The sequence below is a fragment of the Suncus etruscus genome, chromosome 20 (genome assembly GCF_024139225.1).
Source record: "Suncus etruscus isolate mSunEtr1 chromosome 20, mSunEtr1.pri.cur, whole genome shotgun sequence".
NCBI classification, from domain to species: domain Eukaryota; kingdom Metazoa; phylum Chordata; class Mammalia; order Eulipotyphla; family Soricidae; genus Suncus; species Suncus etruscus.
This window is the reverse complement of record NC_064867.1, coordinates 42,378,960-42,401,124: the sequence shown is the minus strand read 5'-3', so window position 1 is coordinate 42,401,124 and position 22,165 is coordinate 42,378,960. Positions and strand designations below refer to the sequence as shown.

Below are 22,165 nucleotides of genomic sequence, written 5' to 3'. Positions count from 1 at the left end.
TCTCAATTTCATTCTTCATAAGGTGATGAAAATTAAAGACACAACTTGATAATACTATACTCTAGAATAGCTAAAAATAAAAATAGATGGAAAAAAATGCTTATGAAGAAACATGGTAACCTATATTCTCAAGACAGCAGATGAGATCTAAACTGATCAAGGCACTTTCCAAATATAATACCTATCTATATAATATATATAATACCTATATATATAGTATATAATACCTATATATACCTATCTATATAATATATATAATACCTATATATATAATACCTATCTTTCCAAATATAATACCTATCTATTATACACAACTTGTGATTACTCTATATACAGCAATCCTGACCACTGGCATAAGAAGCAACAGAATGTTCACTGCAGCACCATGAACAATAACTTTTGAGCTAGACTATCCAGTGGTGAGGTGTTTCAGTGGAAACGAATTAGGTACTTGGGAAATTGGAGGAGGCAGATCAAAATGTGAAGCTTCTACAAGAAGGTAGTAACTTACACAGTAAGGCTAGAAAAAGGAAAGGCTACTTTAAGACTTCACCATGATAATGGGTAAACATACATGAGACACATATTCCTTTAAGGAATAGCTTAACCTAAGGAAAAGATGAGTTGAGGTACCCTGAAAGATGAAATTGTATGTATGACCTGGGAAGAAAGAATGGCACTTTGGCCGTGTAATTTAGAAGATCACAGAAGGAAGGGAAGGTATGGGAGGATGGGAGTGAGGGGAGGAGGCTCTAAAGCCAAATCATGAGCTTGAAATGTGTTGAGGGCAGCAGATAAGCATAAATAATTTAGAGACTCATAAAGAAACTTGAGGTTTCTTTATATTTAGATTCTTTCTTTAGATGTTGGTTCTTTCACTTGGCTTCTTGATTCTAAGAATCATGAAGTGAACTGGAGAAGATGAGAGACGGACACTGAAAGACAAAGTGAGAGACAAGAACTATGGAGCTATTTGGGAAGGCAAACTAAATATTAAAGAACCTTTTAGAAAATAGGATCTTAGACACTGAAGTCTGAGCATACGAGTTCCCAGCAATGTTCTATTTTAGGGTTTGGGAGGCACTTTACAAGAAGTACTCAGGAGACAGGCTCATCCTGGGTCCAGATGTGTAGGTGGATGATTCAATGCTTGGGGACACACATGAGCTACTCTAGCTCAGCAGTACTGAGGTTCATCAGGCCCAGGGATATTTGAGGGAATAAATAAATAATAATATGTGAATATGAATAAAATGTGAGGACTGAACTCAGAACCTTTGAATAAAGGTATATACTTTAGTCCTTTGATATTTCCCCAAATCACACGATGTTCTTTCCCATCAATAAGTATGGTTCATGATCACGAGAGAAAGCAGCCTGGTACTACCAGGTAATCAATTCACTAAGCAAATGGTAATAATACAAATAAATGCCTTAAAAATAGCAAGCCTGTATTTTATGGCTATAAACTTGAGACAATATTGAAATTGTGAACTGAAAGAGACCACGGGGCTACCAGTGGCTTAACAAACCCATACAGAATGTTTGAATATCTTCAGCTTTAGAATGATCTCTTTTAACATATCAGAGAACTCTGCTTTTGATTTTGGAGAGTACACAATTTTAAAAACCGTAGCAAAACAAACTACAGAGGCTTCTGAGAAGAATTAAAGGGTTGGCGTATATGCTTTGCATGCAAGAATCCCAATTCTTATCTCTGATACCATGTTTCACCCAGGAGTTACTCATCAGGAGTAACCTCTGAGAATCATCAGATATTGCCCCAAACAAAAACAATTAAAATATAAAAACAAACAAAATAAACTACAGAATGCTTATTATTTTAACCATTTTAAGTGTATTAGTTAGTGGCATTAAGTATATTCCTATAGTTTTGCAACTGTCACCATAATTCATTTCAAACTTTCTATCTTCCCAAATTAAAACCCTATTGAGCAATAGGTCTTTAATGAAACAATAACTCTCTATCGATTCTTACACCAGTCCCTAGAAACAACAATTATTCTCTTAGTCCCTATGAATTTAAATGTTCTAACTTTCTCATATAAGTGGATTCATACAATATATGTCTTTTTGTGTTAGTCTTATTTTGCTTAGCCTGTTCCCAAGGTTAATTCATCTTGCAATATCTGATAGGGTTTCCTTTTATAGTCAAAATATTTTATTGACCCATTCCACAGCATATAGATATTTGGATTAAATCCATCATTAATAAATGCTTATTTAGAAAATAACATTACCTTTTTTATTGACAATATTCAAAAGGCATGCTTACTGCACAGTGAAGAGACAAAGAACATTCATTTTATTTATATGACAGTGGAGATTCAGAAAACTCTCAGAGTTTAAATGTGAACAAGACCTATAATATCCTTCCATATCTATTCCCTCTTCTTACATAGGAATGTTTTTTACATTTTACAGAATTTCTTTTACTTAAGTATGACCATATGACCACAATCTGAACAATGTAATTATTGATTATTGTAATTTTCAAATGTTTTTAAGTAAATGGTTTTTGTTTGTTTGTTTGTTTTTTTGTTTTTTGGTTTTTGGGTCACACCCAGCGGTGCTCAGGGGTTACTCCTGGCTGTCTGCTCAGAAATAGCTCCTGGCAGGCACGGGGGACCATATGGGACACCGGGATTCGAACCAACCACCTTTGGTCCTGGATTGGCTGCTTGCAAGGCAAACGCCGCTGTGCTATCTCTTCGGGCCCAAGTAAATGTTTTTTAAAACATTTTTTAAATATAAGTAAAGAACCACAATCACAAAGTTGAACTTTAGACATAATATTTCAATACCAATCCTGCCACCAATATCAACTACCATCACCAGTTCTCCATCACCCCCATACCTCTCTCACCCCCTCTCTGTCACCTACATAGGCACATTATAATGTTTGGTGGCTACAGTTTAAATCTCATGTTTTCAATGTTGTTGAATCTATGCTTTAAATATATATCTATAGTACTCTCCCAAATCATCCATATAATTGAAGTCCTGACCCTTATTTCTCCATTATTTCCCTTTCTCATCTTTTTCCTCCCTGTCTTGATGTCTTTTCTTCTATCTTCTCCCTAAATATGATGTCAAGGGAGATGTAGACATCCCACCTTTACTACATTGTTATTTCCTAAAACAACTATTTTATAAATATAAATTTTATAAAAAACTGAGATCATCCTGTACTTAAATTTATTCTATGGCTTACTTTACTAGACATATTTCCCAGTTCTAACCAAGTTGCAGCAAATTGCAAGATTTCATCATTCATTACAGATGCATAGTCTTTGTTGTGCGTATGTATCACATCTTCAATTCATCTGTTGTTGGACACTTGGGTTGATTCCATATGTTAGACACCTTTTGATTCCATATCTTAGCTATTGCATTCAGTGTCACGGTAAATAATGGTGTTCATATGTTCTTTTGAATGATATCTTTTGGCTTTTTGGGCCACACCAGGAAATGCTCAGGAGTTGCTCCTGGCTATGTGCTCAGAAATAGCTCCTGGCTTGGGGGACCATATGGGACACCGCAGATCTAATCCAAGTCCGTCCTAGGTCAGCAGCATTAAAGGCAAAAGCATGTGCTATAGCTCCAGCCCTTGAATGAATTTTTTAATTTAAAAACATTTTCATTGCAGCGACATTGACTTATGACCTCATGTAGGTTTCAGGGATATAGCATTATAATTAAGTTAGTGGATACACTCATTGTCACCAGCCACTAGTTTTCATCTGATACCATTTTCCTACCTTCTTTCTCTTGATTTTCTCATATAACCAATATGTTTCTGTAATCTGGGATTTGAATGAATATTTTTAAGTCCTGAATGTAGAAAACCAATGTGGAACTCTGGGTCATATGGCTGCTCAATACTGTTTATTGTGAACTCTCCATACTGTTCAATACATCCATCTCCTAGCACATAATGTTCCTACTATTTTTGACATATGCCATTCTCTGTGATGTGAGATGATATTTCGTTATTGTCTTTATTTGAATTTCCTTAGTTACAAGTGATGTTGGGCATTTTTTCACATGGCTGTTGATTTGGTGATCTACATTTCTCTCAGATACCTCTGAGAAGTGTTTGTTCATTTTATTTCCTCATTTTTGATATTATTTTTGAATTTTTTGTTATTTATCAGTGCTTTATAATTCTGATGATCAAACCTTTATCTGACGTGTTGAATGGGAATGTTTCTTCCCATTCAGTTAGTTAGCTGTATTTTAATTGTAGCCCATGTTTCTTTTGCCTTGCAGAAACTCTAAATTTGATGTAGTCCCATTCGTTTACTTTTTATTTAGTTGTTTTCTCTAGTGGTTTCAGATAATTGAAGATTCCTTTGAGGTCCAAATCTTGAAGCTTTCTGACTACATTTTCCTTAATGTACTTTGTAGTTTCCAATCAGATCTCAAGTCTCTGATCGACATTTGAGCAAGATGGATTGAGCTTTAAGTTCTTAAACATAGTTATTAGATTTCCAAGCACCATTTGTTAAAGAAGCTGTCTTAACTCCATTTCATGCTCTCAACTTCTTTATCAAAAATGGTCTATGTCATTGAGCATTTGATTCTGATTCACTGATCAGAAAATCTATTCCAGTACCAGGCAGTTTTAATCACTAGAGCTTTACAATACAGTTACAAATTAGATAATGAGATACTTCTTCAATAAATATTTTTTCTAATGAAATAAAACTTCTTATTCCTTTTTCCTTCACTTGTTAACTGGAAAGTAAATGTGGTTGTGATTTCTAAAGGAGCCATCATCACCCATGAAATGAAAGTGAAGTGTTGAGGGAGGCAGAACAAATGACAGAAGGAATTTCCCAACCTATATTTCATGCAAAGTCTGGATCACTAATTCTTAGAATGGCACATAAAATAGAAAGAAGCCACTCATTAAGACACCACTATTTTAGATTTATTACCTATAACAGACAAACTAACATATTAACTAATAGCACACTAAAAAGTAAAATTACGTTTTTGTTTCTCTACTAATGTGTCACTTAGATATAACTAGTAGAATTTCCCCCAAAATTTATACAGTATGTTTTATGGCCTGACCTTAAATAGAAACCACATCACTTAACCAAAATTCCCTTGTAAGGGAATACCTTGTAAAAGCTGAGTTGATCTTCAGCAAGGCTGTCTATATTTTCTATGTGGTTTATGAAACTCTATTTATCTTGCTTGGGCAGCAAGAGTAGAGACTAAGTTATTTAAAGGTCAGCTTTGAAGCAAATTGAATCAGCCAGCAATTCAAGTTAATACATTATAGCTTTGGTAAATAAATTGGGTGCAATATATTACCAGTTAATAAGAAGGTACATAGATAATAAAGAAGGGGCATTACAAAAACTTTACTTCATGAGCAAGGTAAAGTTATTTGATGAAAAATAATATTTTCAAGAAAAGAAGATAGCAGAAATATAAATGAGTTCCAGATGAGTTAGGGAAACATAGAATTGTGTAGACAATGAAAATACGCTGTAGGATCTATAAAATAGATGCAAGCCATCACTCATTTATCCAAATCTGTAGAATATACAACCAGAGTGAGCCCTGATATAAACTATGGACTTGGGTGTTTGAATGCGTCAATGTTTTTATTGTTAGTTTAAAAAAAAGAATAAACAAACTAACATTCTGATGAGTAATGCTCTAACTGAGGGACTAAACAGAAGAGAGAAGAGTTTTGTGGGAAAGCTCTAAATCTTCCTCTCAGTTTTGTTTTAAACCTAAATTACACTAGATAAGAATATAATAATGTTCCCACTAAGTAAGCTTTAGGAGTAACACAGGCAAGAGAAGTATTCCTTTATCTTTGAAAATAAATAATAAATAAGAGAATTAAGAGGAGAAAGAGGAATCTATGAAAGGACTGAGCTTTGAACCCAAGGTGAAATTGAACCGTTTTCCTTTCTTAGTCTTTACAGAATTCCCTCTGTGAATGTGTTGGGTACCAGTAAAGTTGAAGCACAGTCCAAAAACAGTTACTTTTAGCCATTCAGTACCATTGGGTCAATATAATACCTTTTCCTTGGGCCAGGGGTGGGGGAATAAGCAAAATGGGAAATCAATGACCACTTGTTCTTTATATCCAATCAGTGACCCAACATTGATGACTTGCTTCTTTAAATTCCTACACGTCTTCATAATCTTGTTTTCTCTAGCTGACATTGGCATTCAAACAATCTCTTTCCCCAATATTCAAACAACTCACATGCCTTGGATCTGAGTTTAGCCTCACCTGTTCAGAAATGTGTTTTCTCCATGCCACAAAAGACGAGTCCTTGCTCAACACCACCTTTCATCTTTCCCAACCCAACCCTTTGGGCCAACTTATGTCTCTTAAAAATGACATCTTTTTGTTGTTTATCATTTTCTCTAAATGGTCAAAATCATGGATGGCACTGTGGCCTACACACTTGTATAATGAAGTCTTGTGTATTCATGTTGTGTGTCCTTTTTCTAAACTCACCTGAGAAAACAACTTCAGGTCACTAGAAGTCAGGAAGTGAAAATGAGTCTACTTCTAGACAGGAAATATGAAAGATTCTATCCTACAGTAAAGAGAGTCCAAATCCCTCACCCAGATCTTTCCAAAATCTAATATAGAGGCCTATAGGGAGCAAAGGTCCTTGACACAAGTTCATGTTCTTGTGAGTCCTATGGCAGTGGTCAGACTACTGAGAATGAGAATGGGAGAGGTCTTTCTCCCGGGTAATTCTGTTCATTGCTTTGTTCATTTACCTCAAACTTCTTTCTATTTTTCAAAACAAAGTTAAAAAAGAGAGATACAGTGGGTAAGACATTTGCACATGGCTCATCCTGGTTTGATCCCCCACATTGTATATTGGTTCTCCTGAGCACCACCAGGAGTGCTTAGGAGTGATATATACCTAAGCACAAAATCATGAATATTCCCTGAGAATTGCTGAGTGTGCCCTCCACAAAAAAAGAAAGTAAATAAGGAGAAAAAAAAAGACCAGGGAGATGAACTCAAAGGGCTGGAGTGTATACTTTGTGAGAGGCCCAGGCTTACCTCATACATGATTTCCTATTATCAAATCACCAGGGATAGTGAATCAATGCATTGAGAATTATTACCAGTAACTATGGTGGTGCTAAAAAAAAAAAAAAAAAGAACCTAATTTTTTTTATACCCTGACCCACATACTCTGCTTGGAAATGAAAAAAACATTTCACATTTTGTTCTAAAGTGTTCTACATTAGTCTTAATGGGGCCACACTTGTTTAAAAAAAATACTGTCTATTATAAGAGACAATACACAAATTAGCTATACGATTTCATTTTTTTAAATAAAAAAAAAAACGTAACCACATATTATTTGCCTTCTTCCAGGATCAGTATAGCCTGATACTTCCCAGAGATATCTAAAGAATCCCTGGAAATCTTCCAAAACATTTATTTGCTCCCTTCCCCCTAAAAACATAGCTCCTGGTTGCTCCACAGCCTACCCAATAGGCGGGACAGGAAGTCCATCTGCCTTGTAAACACTGTGTTGTAAGCAAGCTACTTCCCCAGACTGTGAAGTACTATTCATTATTAGCCCTGAGAGTGGCTTGTTTGGGGGTGGTTCCCTAGGCAGTCCACATAGTCAGACTTAGTATTATTATTATCTTCAGTCTGACTCACTTGGTGAGGGGAAGAGGCATCCTAGCACCTCAAGTGAAGCAAAACAAATATTCTTCTACTAATCTAGAAGGCAAAAACAGGCTGAATATGCTCACAGAAGTACAACTAGGTGCCTGGAGACTTCAGATCTTGAGGAAATAAATTAATAGCACAAAGCTCTTAGATGGCGGTAATATAGTCTACTAGACTATGAGCCATCTTTATAAATTCCAGGACTCCTCCATGCTGATTGTGTACACAGGCATTCATTCAAAAAACACTGGCCAAACACCACTAAGCAGACACTGCTAGGCACTAGACTAAACTAGTGAACAAAGTAGTAGAAAGATTTTCACTCCTTATGAAGAGGAGAAGACAAAATATACAGTCAGCTTGAGGGGAAGTAATTCAGGTAGAGGAAAATGTAAAGATTCTTGGAGAAAACACAGAGGACTCAACTTTGAAACTATAATACCAGTCCAAGAAATTTGGACTTTCCTTTAGAGATAGGGCAATGAGGAGGCCAACAAAGGCCTCAAAACATGAGTTTTCCTAAGAAAACTAACTAAGAAAGAGACTGAGGTCTGAAAGGCCCAAGAGTACGCCTATGGTGATGAAAGCTGAATGGGTGGCAGAAAGAACTATGGGGAAGTGAGAGAAGCAAGAAACCAGGGGAAAAAAAAGCTACATCCAAAACAGGCAATTGTGTTTTTGAACACTGAACACTCAACAGCTAAGAACAGGAAGATGAAGAGAGGACTCAAATGACTCCAAGGTTTCATGTCTGGGAGTCTGGTTTCATCAGAGACAAAAATGGGGAAGTCTATAGAGGAAGAATGCCTAGTAGATGAAAAGTTGGCACTCTGGATGTATGGTGAGGTTGAAATTGTGAAAAGATCTAGTTGGGCATAAAGTCAAGTGTCTGAGTAGAGGAGAAAGACATATCTGAACGGCAAGAAGAGCCTGCAGAGAAGTAGTAGGAAGTGTGTAAGAGAATAAGTTCTGGATGGTTGTGCTGGGCATCAAATATTACAAAAAGTTCCAAGAGAGATGCAGTTTGCAAGGAGGTCATTGGAATTTTCCACTTCAAAGCTACCAATAGCCTAAAAAGAAACCATATATATAGTACAGAAGGCTGGGTAGAGGAAATGATGGATCACTGTGGTCTGACAGAGAACTTTTAGTCATGAGGAGACCTGTCATAAGTCAGGTACCAAAAGGGAAGAAGTACATCCTTTCTCTGCTCAGTTCATCAGAGCAACTTCAGTCTACTGTTGGAGAGTAGTCAGAAAACACATGGGATATCAAAATAATAGAGTTTCTGATTCAAGATAAAAATTACTCACGTGAGAATAAATAAGGTGCAACTAGGACCAGAGATGATATCTCCTGTTTTTGTTTGTGTTTTGGTGCCACACCCGGCAACACTCAGGGGTTACTCATGGCTCTGTGCCCAGAAATAGCTCCTGGCAGGCTTAGGAACCTTATGGGATGCAGGGATTAAATCTAGGCCTGTCCCAGGTTAGCAGCATGCAAGGCAAACGCCCTACCCTGTACCATTGTGCTATCACTCTGGCCACTGGAGATAAATTTTTATTGCTATTCAATAGTCTGGACATCATGCCATAGTAGTGTTCTTTTTTTTTTGCATGTTTATTTATTTATTTATTTATTTGTTTGGGGTCATATCTGGTGGTGCTCAGGGGTTACTTTTGGCTCTGTGTTCAGAAATCGCTCCTGGCAGGCTCAAGGGAACATAGAGATGCTGGGTCAGTTCTGGGTCAGCTGCATGCAAAGCAAATGCCCTACCTCTATGCCAGCCCCAAAGCATTCTCTTAAGCACAGTTACAGATCAAGGAAAGCTCTGAGCTTTTTAGTATTTTTAAAACGAATGTCCCAAGATATTAGTATAAAAGTAAATGAAGGGACAGGAATGATAGCACAGTGATAGGGCACTTGACTTGCACACATCTGACTCAGGGTGGACCAGGGTTCGATTTCCGGCATCCCATGTGGTATCCTGAGCCTGCCAGGACGGATTTCTAAGCACAGAGCTAGGAGTAACCCCTGAGCTCTGCAGGGTGTGGCCCCCAACAAAAACAAACAAACAAACAAACAAAAAGTGAATGAAGAACAACAATGGTCTATTAAATGTTGACCTGAAGAACAAGAGGCCATTATTTTCTAGTTCAGCCTGCAGATGATCATAAGCCACTTTGGAATTGCCACACGAGATGGTCATTCTGAAGAGTGGATCGATTAATTTATTACAACAATCAGAAGAGATCCCCAAAGCCCAGGCTCCAGCACAGGAAAGGGGGAAGGATCTTAGAATTTGACCACAATCCACAATCTCTTACCAGGAATTGCTATGATTTTCTAATCACTGATAAGTCTGAGGTTAGAAAGCAGAACTGTAAGGAAACTTTCCAGGTTAAGGATCCACTTATCCAAGAACACTAAACTTCTTAATCAAATAAGTTTTCAGAAAAAAAGAACAATTTATATATAACCATTCAATGATAGCCATTAAGATTTAGAGAAATGAGCTAGAGGGATAGTGCAGGGATTAAGGGATTAAGACACTTGCCTTGAAATCAGTAGAGGAAGAGTAATGGACATAGAATGATCTCACTCATTTGTGGAATATTTAAAAAATAAGATAGAATGATATAGAAACGAGGTCCAGGAGGATCTGTCCATGCATGGTAGAAGATTAACACAAATGGTAGGGAGTGAAGATAGGACAGAAAAGATACCAATATGACAATGACAACTGGAAATGATCACTCAGGACAAGAACTGGGTGCTGAAAGGAGATAAAGCAAAATGCATGATACCCCATTCAATGACAATATTGCAAACCATGGTGTCTAATAGGAAAGACAGAAAGAAAGAAAAGAAAAATGTCTGCCATAGAGTGGACAGGGGAGAGGGCAGGGGAAGGGCGGGAGGGAAACTGGGGGTATTGGTGGAGTGCAATGGTGAAGGGTGTTGTACATTGTATGAATAAAACTCAATCCTGAGTAATGTTGTAGTGGTGTATCTCATAATGATTCAGTTAAAATTTATTTATATAAAATCTTTTGCCTTGTGCATAGCTAACCATGGTTCAACTCCTGACAATACGTATGGTCTCCTGAGCACTGCTAGGTATGGAACCCTTCCTCCAAAAATAATTTGAAAACTAGACTTTTCGGAATAGATCCATCTCAGTCTCCATTCTCACAATGACTATTTCTACCTTTGACATATTTTCTCTGGATAGGGAAATATGCTACCATAATGTCATTTAATCCATTAGGAATCCACTCTGAAATTTCCAGTTTCTTACTGTAAACCAAGTTCTTTCCTCCAATATTTCTTCATTGATTCTTTCTCCTTCCTGGAGAATAAAAATCCCCTGGACTGACTCTTCACTGTTTCCAAAGATTGCTTCTCTGTAAGTGTCTGTTGATAGGTTTTGTTTCTCCTTAGTATCTCTCCTGAGAGGAAATTCTGAATGAATTTTGTGTCACATCCTCACCATCTTGGATAGCTTTTTCTATGAACATTACCATTCCCACTAAGTTCAAACCTTATGTAGGAAGAGTATATAAAGTAAGGACTTAGTAGAATGGTCATGCATGCCTTGCATGGTGAGGTGTTGCGTTCAATGACTTCAGTATAGCATAGACAAGTAAACAAAGAAAATATTCCCAGAAATGAATTGTAGAAAATGTTTTGACACATGACACTTGGCTTCAAGATACAGACTCTAAAATACTGTGACCACATCAGAGAAAGTCTGCACTCATGGCTGTCTCTGGGAGGCTATGAATGTCTGTGGTAAAATAACCAACAGTAGCTACTACCTCTGTTTCCTGGAGCAATAGTTTTAAACCATTAGACCAACAATTGAAAGCTACTGTTTTAAGTGTCAAGTTTTTCATCAGCCAGCAGAAAATTTCTGCGGACTAGTGGATAAATCTACTATCCAAGACAAACCCTATTTGTGGGAATGGCCACAAATAACACATTTTTCTCTAATTCTACCTTGAACCTTAAATCTAGTTCTCTGTATGGGGGGCAGATGACATGAGCAATCTTTTTGCAAGGACCCCACAGGTAATGTTCTTTAACAATCGTTGAAATGGGTTCAATTCAGACTTGCAGAAAAATCTAGAAAGTAGATAAAGTTCATAAAGGATGGGCAAATGGCTGGAAGTTCACACATAAGTGATACACAACTGCTGCAAGATCTCACCAGTGAATCAGATCTCATTTGTGACCAGTAAGTTTTCATTATTACTAGCATCTTCACTTTGCCTTTGCCAAGAGCTTACTCCAATACGACGCTGTGCTGAAAGTTAGCGAAATAAATTAATGTAGAGAAAATTCTGTGTAACAGAATTAAAATGGAAACACTTAAGTTTTAAGCAAAACTTTGGGAGGCACAATGCCTGTGCTTTAGGGGAGATAAGTTTTTTTTTTTTTTTATCACTCATCTGTCTTTCAAAGAAGCTCATTATCTATACAGTTTTTAATTCTGTTAACAGCTATAGATGTAGATGAGATCTAGCAAACACAAAATTCAGTGAGGAGCTGGCTGCCTCACTCCGGCTGCAGGAAAGCAGCTGTGTGAAGATTTGCCTGACAAAACTCAAAACCACCAAGCATTCAGGAACAAAAGTTTAAACCTCAGACCCAGAGACAGAGACCTCACGGTTCTCAGAAGACGACTTGGGATATAAAGGAAGGATGTGGGAGCTGTACAAGTGACTTCTTAAATGATAATGAAAATCCGTGATTCTTACCCCTAAAAAAGTAATGGCTCCGGGCCCGGAGAGATAGCACAGAGGTGTTTGCCTTGCAAGCAGCTGATCCAGGACCAAAGGTGGTTGGTTCAAATCCCGGTGTCCCATATGGTCCCCCGTGCCTGCCAGGAGCTATTTCTGAGCAGACAGCCAGGAGTAACCCCTGAGCACCGCCGGGTGTGGCCCGAAAACCAAAACCAAAAACAAAAAAACAAAACAAAACAAAAAAAGTAATGGCTCCCAAGAGGGGCAGAAGAAAGGCATGACAAATAATGTGGTGTTTTCTGTGGACAGGGGTCCCCTTTGCTACTGATCTTGAAGAAATGAGTTGATATGAAAACATAAATCTAGATGATTCTTGTAAGAAGCTCATTGTAGCAGCAATGAACCAATTTCTCTGGTGGCAATGAGATACAAGGAGAGGGGAAGGCATCATGTAGAATATATGTCTACATAAATAGACAATATCATATATGTCTCAGTGTGCCAAAGCTGGATACACTAGCTAAGGCAGGTGGAGTACAGAAATTACTACTTAGTTTAAATGAGACACTAAACTGGGTGCTTGCAAGCACTTATCTGCTTCTCATTGGAGAGGGAGAGCTCTATGCCTCAAGAATTGTTGATATTTTAATATCAAATATAATTATTATTCATATTACAATTTTAATTTGAGTCAGCACATAGACACATGGAGATATATCAGTGGTGAGTCAATTACTGATATTTTAATATCAGGTATAATTATTATTAATACTACTTTTTTTTGGAGGGCCACACCTGGTGATGCTCAGGGACTACTCCTGGCCATGCACTCAGAAATGACTTAGGGGAATCAAACCATGGTCCATCCTAGGTCAGTTGCTTGCAAGGCAAACTTCCTACCGCTGAGCCATTGCTCTGGCCCCTAATATTACTATTTTTGATCTGAGTTAACACATGAAAACCTCTCCATATATAAGTGGTAAATCAATGAATAGAATGTTGGAGATTAGAAAAGAACCTCTGAGAATCTTCTAGTGCCACAAACCAATGGATGGAAAAACTGATACCCAGAGAGGTACATGGACTTATCTAAGATCACAAGGCTAGGAGAAAAGGAGTAAAGCATAAATAATGTCACTGATTCCGTCTGAGACAAAAGCCTGGAAGTCACCTTCCGTCCTTACTGCAACCCTAGCCACAAGGAAACCACACAGTGAATTTGCCTAGGTAAACAAAAGCACCAAGACTCTGGAGGACATGAAAATGAAAAGCACAGCCTCAGCCTCCTGTCCCCACCCCATCCTGTGTTTAAGTGGTTTGCCCTATAGGTGTACACAAATTCCTTGCCTATGGGATTTTGGGGAAATTTTGTGGTGACAGTTTAACAGGCATGCTGAGCATTGGGTGTCTCTGGAAAGCAAGTCACCAAATGACTGATCAGAACCTATAAATCAGGTGATCAGTACTCTGGTAGTAGGGTATAAAAGACCTAGAGAGAACAAAAGGAGGGAACGATCATTATTGTAGGAAAAGGTTTTGTGACCAAAAGAAGAACAAAAGGTGGGAGAGGTGGCACATCGGTAGGGCATTTGCCTTGCATGCGGCTGACCTAGGATGGACCGAGGTTCGATCCCTCGGTCCCATATCATCCCCCAAGCCAGGAACTATTTCTAAACACATAGCCAGGAGTAATCCCTGAGCATCACTGGATGTGGCCCCAAAACAGAAACAAAAAAAAAAAAAAAAGAAAGAAACAAAAACAAAAACAACAACAAACCAAAAGTAGAACAAGATTGTATGGGGTATGTGAGGATGACTTCTATCTACCTCGCAGGTAGAAGAAGTGAAGTGATAGGAGAACAGAAAGAAAAGTGTATGCAAAGGACAGAACTTCAGGAGATGAAGTAGGTGGAGTGGCCTTAGGTTGATTGGGTGATGTGAGACCTTGCTAGCCAGGTGAGGGGGTGTGGATCTTCTTCAGAGGGTAAGTTGATGGCCAAGTTGATGGACTGTTTATCACTGCACGATTTGTTAACTAGCATACGATGGCAGAAGCCATACCATGGAGAGATTGGATCGGAAGTGGGTTTCTAAGCAACAGTTTCAACATCAGCAGAGAATAATCAACTTCTAGAAAGATGTAGATTCCAAATCCTTCCACTGGAAAGCTGTGGTACAGGACTCAGACCTGGAGAATGTGCTATACCAAGCTCAGAAGCCAGTGAACCTGTCCTAACCTTATGGTCACAGGCCATTAGGGAGAATGAACCTGTGGATGGGAAGCAATGGGGATCATGTCATAGAGGAAGAAGATAAGACAGACAGAGCCTTGGAGGCAGACCTGGCCTACTTTTAGCCCTCGTTTTGCTGAAACTCACTCCTTCTCTCTGTGCAGAAGCATGTCATCTCACTTGAACCACTTCCTGCTGCTTTCATCTTCCCTTCTTTTTTCCTTCTGACACTCTTCCTCCTGTTGAACTGACATCTTGCTGTGTACTTCAGATTTGGGATGGGCAAGACACTAAAGCGCGCGCGCGCGTGCGCACACACACACACACACACACACACACACACACACACACACACACACACACGTTGGACACAAGCCACTCAGGGTGTAAACAGGAATGCTCTGAGAACACCAAGCAGACAGATGGGTCTTCAGGCCTCAGAATTTCTAGCGAGACAACCCTATCAAGCAGACAACACCAGATCTCCCAGTCCTGATTGGTCAATGATTCCTCATATCAATGCCCATCAAGAAAATTTGAAGATGAAGGGTGGCAGATTCCTTGATCCCATGAGCAGCCTAGAAAGGAGGTGAGGAAGCTAAAACGCCAACAGATGTGTCTTCCACTGCTCACCCAACCTAAAGAAAAGACTAACCCTGCGATGTCCCTCCAAGTTTTGGAATAGTTGCAAGGGTGGGTTTGTTGCCTGCCCTGTGCCCCCACGCGTGGGCCCTCTGCATTGGAGCGGTCTATCTTGGGTGGCCTTTGCTTAGGAGCCCATTTCTTCCCCATGCTCGCCCCGCATTTTAGGCTGTGCCTTGAACCCCAAGCAGACCCTCGGCTCCCACCCCGGGTGGCCCCACTAAACACCTGCAGTCCTGGTGGGAAGCGGAGCCACCTCTCCAGCGGAGAGTCTCTGCGATTCGGGTTACAGCCAGGACCACATCAGGAAAGTCACTCTCCCAGCATCTCTTTGCACAGGCTGATCTGGGGAGACCCGGCCCACGCCCACATAGGCGGGGTCATGCCAAGGGGCATGGCTTGAGCTTGGGAGGGGCTGGACCGGTCCAGGAGGCCTCCTCTGCCATCTGCTGGGCATCCCTGGAGACAACCTGGTGGACCCCAGATCATTCCAGAACTCACCTAATGTCTAGAAACCTCCACACACAGCTCAGCTCTAGGCCATTTGTCATCTGAAAGGGTGATGAAGGAAGAGTGGCCACAGCAGGGTGGACGTCTGCCCTTAGAAGCTCCCTCACCCCCAAGTTTAAGGGGAGGTCTGGCCAGGAGAAGAGAAACTCGACTTTGACCCAAGAGAAGCTGTGGGTGGAGCTGGGGAGAGGTTTGGGGTGGTGGCTTCGGGGAAGGAGTCGAAAGGGGAAGCTTGGACGAGCAGCTTCCTTCTCTCAGGGCCCCCACTTCCTCCTCCCACTTCTATTTTTTGGGGTGCGATTGAGTTTTTAAAATATTTACTTAGTTACCACGAATGATCAACTTCATTATGTTTGGGTTCCAGGTTTCCAGTGTTCCAGCATCATTCCATTCACCAATGTCATAGCCTTCCCTCTACCAATGCCCTCAATTTCTTCTACCCCTTCCTCCTTCCACCAGTGTCCCCAACTCCTCCCACCCCTTCTCTTCTTCCACCAATGTTCCCAATTCCTTCCACCTCTTCCCCCTCCAATGTCCCCAATTCCTTCCACCCCTACCTCTATGAAAGGTGCCCTTTGCTCTTAAAATCTCCTTTACTCTGTTATGCAGACGGGCACCTTCACATGTTTTTTTCCAGAAAACTTCAAGACAGGCTCCTCATGCACTGAACAGACTTTCCCCTGTGCCAGGAAATACTCTCCAGCCATCTGCCAACTCTGCCTTGGGTAGGAATTGGGAGTTGGTGGGTACTGAAGCTGGGCAGCGTTCAGAATTAAGATGTCCCCGCTTCCACTCTCCTCCATACAGACTTAGCAAGTGTTTTGTTTTGTTTTTTTTTTTTAAATGAAATGTGGAAAACAAACACAAAACAAACCATCTCATTATAGAATCACGGAAATCATGGGGGCTATTTGGTTTCTTCATTAATACAATGGGTATAAAGTTGGCTACAGCAGCCATTGCTGGGAAAGAGGAACACTATTTGGGGCCTCACAAAAAGGAAAAGCTCAAGTGTCCACTTCCACTGTTGAATGCTATTGCGTCCCAATTTCTGTTAAAGACTTTCAAAGTCAGCCACAAGGTCGTACGTTATTGTTGGTCAGAAGCCACAGACCTATCTGAGGTTTGCGATGTGAATACTAATGATTTTTCCTGTCTCCTCAATAGAAAAAGTAACTCCCCCAAAGCATATATTCAGACAGTATCGATGAACATGAAGGATTGGTTCCAACCAAATATGTGTGTATCTATCTATCTATCTATCTATCTATCTATCTATCTATCTATCTATACATATATATATATATATATAGAGAGAGAGAGAGAGAGAGAAAGGAACTCAGAATGCATTTAGTGCTAGTACTTCTCTCAATCCTCATTCACTATTCCTCCCTACTACTGTTTTGCTAGTTAACACATCAGAACCAAGAAGGATGGTCAAAAACATGCTAAGGTCATACAACTTGATAAAAGTGAGCAAGGACTCTAGTCTCCCCAGTTTCTACCCTTCTATCACACACACACACACACACACACACACACACACACACACACACACACACACGAAGGAAGAAATGAGAGATAACTCGGAGGTGCCCAGGAAGTGTTAGTACCACTCTGAGTTCAGAAATTACATAGCAAGAATGACAGAGTTTGTACAAGATTGACATCTTGGGTTAAAGCAGCACTTTCAAAAGATTGAAGAGATTTTGGCATCCTTGACTTTTGTGGCATTTCTTGTGAAATGAAGATAGGGGAAGGCTAAAGTAGAGAACCCACTTAGTAGAGAGCTGTGCATCCACTGATGTCCACCTATTCCAAAGTACTTCCCCTCAGAAGTGGGAATTTTATTCTCTATCAATAGGTGTGATCCAGATGTTGAATTTGCATTGTATTCACTCATCACTTCTCCCCTTTACCTGTGTCTTCTGCCCAAGGAGGGCCAATCACCAACCTGAAGATCCGATCAGCACCTGACACCTAATGGTGAGAACGTAGAACTACAGTCACCTGGCCTATTTTCTTCCACCTTCTACTCCCACCTCCCCAAAGGGGATACACAACATTTCTTAGTATACCTCTGTTGTGTGTATATATATATTTAAAGTTAATTTGTGAGTTTGGGTTCATGAAGTCTCTTCATGAAATCTCTTCAACAAAGTGTGTTGAGAGAACAAGAGTATAGCATGCAAGAAAGAGAGAAAGAAAGAAAGAAAGAAAGAAAGAAAGAAAGAAAGAAAGAAAGAAAGAAAGAAAGAAAGAAAGAAAGAAAGAAAGAAAGAAAGAAAGAAACTGAAGCCATTTTTCACTCAATTCCCAAAAGTTAATTTAAGGTATGTTAAAGACCCGATGATGGTACCAGAGTCCTTAAAATACACTGTGGATAACATAGGCAGAACTTCCCAGTATAGGGGACTTCAAGTAATTGTCTTCAATTGTTTGTCTTCTATGGCAAAGATAACAAAACAAATTAAAAAAAACTATATTCAATTCAAAAGTTTTGCATAGCAAAAAAAAAGTTGGGATAAAATAGAAAGGACCCCCCCTACTGAAAAGAATAAACTAATTGCTCAAAGTACATAAAGTAATATCTAAGATATATAATACCTTGGCTAATATCCAAGACATATAAAGTGCTCACAAAGTTTGACAACAATAATAAAAAAACCAAGAATCTCATCAAACTGGGGAGGGGAGATAAGCAGACACTTCCATAAGGTTATAAAGCTAACCAGTAGGCATATGAAAAAGTGTTCATTACCATTGCGAATCAAAACAACAATGATGTATCATTTCACCTAAGTGACTATATATATTTATATACTCATATATATTTATATAATATATACAAAATTTAATATGTTAATTTTATACAAATATATAATTTATATGTAACATAAATAATATATATTTATTTATGATAAATTTATATATATAAATCTGGAAGCAGCCAGTGCTGGTGGGTGTGGTAATAAAAGGAGTCTTCATTAACTGTCATTGGCAATTCGTCTGAATCAGCCTCTATGGAAAGTAGTATGGGATGGGGTTAGGTGTGGGATGATGGGAGATTAATTGGAGAAATTGGTGCTGGGACATAAACATTGGTGAAGGGGTGGATGTTGAGCATTGTATGACCAAACACAACTATCAACAAACTTTTAACAGTTCCTCAAGGGATTTAGTAAAGAATTTAATAAAATGAAATCAAGAAAAAAACCAGTAATCTAATATATATATATATATATATGATCTCAAGAATAAAGTCTAGAGTATTAAAAAATTTCCATTCAGTCCAGTTATTCCATGTCTTGGCATCTATCCCCAAACACAAAAAATTATATGCACATCTTTGTTCATTGCAGCAGTTAGCACAAACAAAAGTCATGATATGAAAACAAGTTAAATGTCTAACATGAGATGAATGGATAAAGAAGCTGTGGGATATGTACATAATGTAAGGACAAATAAAATCTTGCTGTAATGTGGATGGAGAATCGGCAATGGGAGACAGAGGCCAAGGAGTCAAGTTGAATTCAAGCTCTGTTTCGTTTATTCAAAGCAAAAAGGTGGAATATTTATACTCAATTTCTTGACAAGTCGTAATTTTCAGACAAAACTAATTTACCAAAAAAGGCTCAGAGGCAAATTCTTCAAGGCATATTCTGACACAGGGCAGTTTCACTTTTGAGGTTTTTCTTGTTATCTGAGGTTTCTCAGCTAGCAAGGTCAGTTAGGATATTGTTTTGGTTTTCTTCTAGTTTATGTACTCTGAACTGGGGCCTGAAACGTTAACCCTTGGTGTGGCTGCACGTAGGCTAATAGCAAAGCTAGACTGGAGGCTGAACAATCATTCTGAAAGACTAAATAGAAAATACTTAAATCTACACAAATGTCAAATATGAACCATCCTTAAAATGTCAACTGAAGTTATGTCTTAGTTAATTTTTATGCTAAATTCCCCCCTCTTTCCCTGAATGCTTCATGGACAGGCAACCAGCCTTTTTCAGGGCCCTAATATCTGTGAGGACAGGTTATTTTAGGTGTTACTTTTCATGCACCCTCTCTGTGAGTACAGGCTTCTTTGACAAAGGTCCTGCAAAAATACAGACAACTTTGAAAAGACCCTCCCTCAGGCAGCTAGGGCCTTTTCAAACTTGGTGCCTTCCTAGATCTCAAAGTCTGTTTACATGGGAAGAGTTTACACAGGAGAGTGTCATGCTAAACAAAATAAATCTGAGGGAGAAAGACAAATACTGTATGATCTCAGTTGTCTTTCGAACATAGACAAAATAAAGGAACAGACTGTCAAATGAAGACGAACTTTTGGCCTTGGATTGCCAAAGAGTTGAGGAGGAGAGTGGGGAGAATGAAAATAGGACAAGAGGTATCATAAGAAGTGGTGGAGGATCATGGGAAATTTGGTGCAAAAGTCCTTTTGCAATTGATGTATAAATGATAACTTTGTGCTTCATGACCATGAATTTTAACATTGGTAGCCATGTTACAGAAACTATGATAAAATAATATTAATGTCCATTTTAGACAGTCCTGTCTCTATGTGATTGTCATAAATATTTATTCCTTATTTCTCTGAAAAGATCACTTAAAGGAAATCCCAAATTTTCAAACCATTATACCATACCCCTTTCTTTTCATTTGTTTTTTTCTCCTATCCTTCTTTCATTCTTTTGTTTATTCCTTCTTTTTTCTCTCTTGCCTTTTCTCTATTTCTTTCTTTTTTCTTTCTCTCCCTTTCTTTTTCCTTCTTTCTATTTTTCCTTCCTTCTTTTATCATCCTTCCTTTCTTTTTCTTTCTTCCTCTTGCTTTCTTTTTCTTCTTTCTTCCTCCCTCCCTCCCTCCCTCCCTCCCTCCCTCCCTCCCTCCCTCCCTCCCTCCCTCCCTCTCTCCCTTCCTTCCTTCCTTCCTTCCTTCCTTCCTTCCTCCCTCCCTCCCTCCCTCCCTCCCTCCCTCCCTTCCTTCCTTCCTTCCTTCCTTCCTTCCTTCCTTCCTTCCTTCCTTCCTTCCTTCCTTCCTTCCTTCCTTCCTTCCTTCCTTCCTTCCTTCCGGGGGGTTTATTTGGGTCACACCCGGCAGGGCTCAGGGGTTACTCATGGCTCTACGCTCAGAAATCGCTCCTGGCAGGCTCGGGGGACCATATGGGATGCCGGGATTCAAACCACCATCCTTCTGTTTTTAAGGCAAATGCCTTACAATTGTGCTATATCTCCAATCCCTCTTTCTTTCTTTCTTTCTTTCTTTCTTTCTTTCTTTCTTTCTTTCTTTCTTTCTTTCTTTCTTTCTTTCTTTCTTTCTTTCTTTCTTTCTTTCTTTCTTTCTTTCTTTCTTTCTTTCTTTCTTTCTTTCTTTCTTTCTTTCTTTCTTTCTTTCTTTCTTTCTTTCTTTCTTTCTTTCTTTCTTTCTTTCTTTCTTTCTTTCTTTCTTTCTTTCTTTCTTTCTTTCTCTCTCCCTCCCTTCCTCCCTCCCTCCCTCCCTCCTTCCTTCCCTACTTCCTTCCTTCCTTCCTCCCTCCCTCCCTCCCTCCCTCCCTCCCTCCCTCCCTCCCTTCCTCCCTCCCTCCCTCCCTCCCTTCCTTCCTTCCTTCCTTCCTTCCTTCCTTCCTTCCTTCCTTCCTTCCTTCCTTCCTTCCTTCCTTCCTTCCTTCCTTCCTTCCTTCCTTCCTTCCTTCCTTCCTTCCTTCCTTCCTTTCTTCTACTTGACCATTCTTAGAGCTTAGTCCTGGCTCTGAGTTTTAGGAATCACTCCTGCTGGTACATGGGGGAACTATATGTAGTGCCGGAAGTTGAACCAGGGTTAGCCACATCAACACCTTGACCCCTCAGTGATCTCTGCAACCCCTAGCCTAGTGTTGTCTTTTGTTTTAGAGATCATAACCAAAGATGCTTAGATAATATCCCTGGCTCTGTACTCAGGAATCACTTCCTGAGGCACTTGGGGGTCTCTATGGGGTGTTGATGGTAGAACTCAGGACCATCACATGCAAGACTAACACTAATGCCCTACAGACTCTAGCATCGCTCCAGCCTCATTACTTTTCCTAAACTAAAATATACATTTTACCACAGAACCAGGGGTAAGCCCTGAGCACTATCAGGTGTGGAGCTCCCCCAACTAGCAAGCATAAGGTTGAATGTACGGATATTTCTCCTGAGTAATCTCTTTCAGTCATATCATACTTATCCTATTCAAATTCCAGACTTCTCTTTTGAGTTCCTATCTAGAATTCCAAGTGCTTACTGCATCTACACCTGGCTAATTCAATAGCAAGTCAAAGCATTTTATTCCCTGAATCAAATCACATTTT

At 39.4% G+C, this 22,165-nt stretch overlaps 1 protein-coding gene across 1 annotated transcript in view; it reads right to left on the bottom strand.

Annotated features, from left to right (window-relative positions):
- The window catches only part of PIK3R5 (phosphoinositide-3-kinase regulatory subunit 5), a 67,730-nt gene extending 52,074 nt beyond the window's left edge, over positions 1 to 15,656 (bottom strand). Inside the window, exon 1 of the mRNA XM_049766356.1 lies at positions 15,561 to 15,656. The gene's annotated coding sequence lies outside the window, so the exon portion shown is untranslated. The remainder of the gene's footprint in view (positions 1 to 15,560) is intronic.
- Between the last annotated feature and the right edge of the window lie 6,509 nt (positions 15,657 to 22,165).